The 2,361-nt window shown below is 42.0% G+C and overlaps 1 protein-coding gene across 1 annotated transcript in view; it reads right to left on the bottom strand.

Moving 5' to 3' along the window:
- The window catches only part of ttc7a (tetratricopeptide repeat domain 7A), a 42,415-nt gene that overhangs the window by 2,642 nt on the left and 37,412 nt on the right, over positions 1 to 2,361 (bottom strand). The window lies entirely within an intron of this gene.

Below are 2,361 nucleotides of genomic sequence, written 5' to 3'. Positions count from 1 at the left end.
GAAGCCTGTGATCTGTTTCATCCCTGACCACACCTCTCTGATATTGTTCTGTTGGAGCTTGCTCTCCAGCTTATTCTTGTACACCTCCTTGTTGTTTCTTATCTTGACTTTTAGTTGCTTCTGTGTGCTCCTCAATAATTCCCTGTCTCTCTCCCTGAAGGCTCTTTTTTTCTGGTTTAGCAGTTCCTTCAGGTCAGTGGTGATTCAGGGTTTGTTATTGGGGAAGCATCTCACTGTTCTGGTGGGGATGGTGTTGTTTACACAGAAGTTTATATAGTCGGTCACACACACAGTCATGGCATTGATGTCCTCTCCATGTGGCTGGCACAGTGCACCCCAGTCTGTAGCCTCAAAACAACCCTGCAGGGCTTCTTCAGCTTCCGTTGACCATTTTCTCACTGTTCTCTTTATTGCAGGTTGCCTCTGAACAAGGGGTTTATATTTTGAGCAGAGAAACACAAGATTGTGATCTGATTTGCCAAGAGGGGGTCTAGCTTTAGCGATGTATGAATCCTTGACATTTGCGTAAAACAAGTCCAGCGTACTGTTTTCTCTGGTAGAGCAGCTGAGAAATTGTTGGAATGTCGGAAGTGTAGCGGAGATTAAGACATGATTAAAATCCCCCAGATATTGCAACAAACACACTAGGGTGTTGTGTCTGTAGCTTAGCAACCTCGGAGCTGATGACATCACACACAGTCTCAGCAACAGCATTGGGTGGAATGTAAACAGTTGCCAAAATAACACTGGTGAACTCTCTTGGCAAATAATATGGACGACAACTTAGGGCTAACAGTTCAATATCTGGACTGCAGAGACAACACTTCACAGTAACATGTCCAGGATTACACCATCTGCTGTTCACAAGCACTGCCAACCCACCTCCTTTCCTTTTGCCACTCCTCTTTAACTCTCTATCTGCTCGTATGGTCAGAAAGCCTGGCAAGGAAACGCTGGAGTCGGGGATATGATCCTGCAGCCATGTCTCAGTGAAACACATAACACTGCATTCCCGATACTCTGGATGGGTCTTTGTTAGGGCTTGAAGTTCATCCAACTTGTTTACCAACGATCTCACATTGCCCATCATGATCGATGGAAGAGATGGTTTAAACTTCATTTTTCTCGCTGTCTCCCTCTTCTTTGCTCCTGCACTGCATCCACGACGCCTCCTTTTCAACTCATTTGGGATTTGAGGCTGTAGTTGAGATATTATTTGAGCTTTGGAGATGTTAATCAGCTGCTCCCGCTTGTAAAAAAACCTTGTTGTTATGGTTACGCTTCATAACCAATGTCCAAAAGAAAAGATATTTCTATAAAAATCCTTCCAGCTGCACAGCATCCGACACCAGAGGAAATAATCATCCAAAAAAAGCGATTTATATCCAGAAAAAAGAGGAATTAAAAGTTTTCAAAAGTAATATCTCAGAATGAAAGTAACAGAGCTGCTCTAACATGCAGCCACCTTGAGCGGCGCAATGTTGTTAACTGTTTTTGTTAATGTTTTTAACTATTTACTTTTTCTTTATTATTTACTTTATTCTATATTTTACTACTTTTACTTATATTAATTATATTTACTTTATTCTTTTATCAATCTGATGAAGCGATTAATCTGATCGAGTTTTTTGGGAGAGGGGAGTAGCGAGGGATTGGGGGGGTCTCAGATTGGCTAGGAAATAAGAAGTGGGGTCTTTGAGGAAAATAGGTTGGAAACCACGGATTTAGAGGAAAGAGATCTGATGTTCAATAATCCACATTTTTATGATTTTATGATTTTGCTCTGGTAAAGTAACTGTGTTTATTTTAATCAGATTTTTAAGGTTTATATTTTTAGAGCTGATTTTTGGTTTATTTAATTTGAGCCGTGGGCGAGTTGACACTGTTTCAATGTGGGTGTGGGTGGGTAACAGAGGAGAAGCAGCAGAGAGGTGGAGGACTACACCTCTGCTTCCTGGACTGGTTTCTAGACTGGACCGTTAATTGTCAACAACCCAGATGTTCAACAGAATCAGATCAGTTTTTAGAGAGAAGTGCTGCTCCACTGAAGGTGGGATGGATTCCATCTCTCCACATCAGACCGCGTTTTCTCCAAAATGCACTCCAGCTGTTTTCAGAACACCACCTGGATGCCCAGTGGTTGAAAGCTGACATCCAGCTGAACATGTCATCGCTGGACAGGTTGGGGAGGGGGCCGGAGAAAACTATAGAGTCCGACATGGTTTTTGAGAAGTTACACAATGAAGCAACATAAATTTTAGTGATCTCTGATTTGCATAGTTGAGTGTCAGTTTTACATGTGAATAATGATTTGACTGTATTTAGCTTTAGCCAGTAGTTTCAGGTGGGATTCAGTGTCGC

Source organism: Nematolebias whitei, chromosome 1, assembly GCF_014905685.2.
Source record: "Nematolebias whitei isolate Nwh7 chromosome 1, NemWhi1, whole genome shotgun sequence".
NCBI classification, from domain to species: Eukaryota; Metazoa; Chordata; class Actinopteri; order Cyprinodontiformes; family Rivulidae; genus Nematolebias; species Nematolebias whitei.
This window is presented reverse-complemented; position numbering and strand designations above follow the sequence as displayed.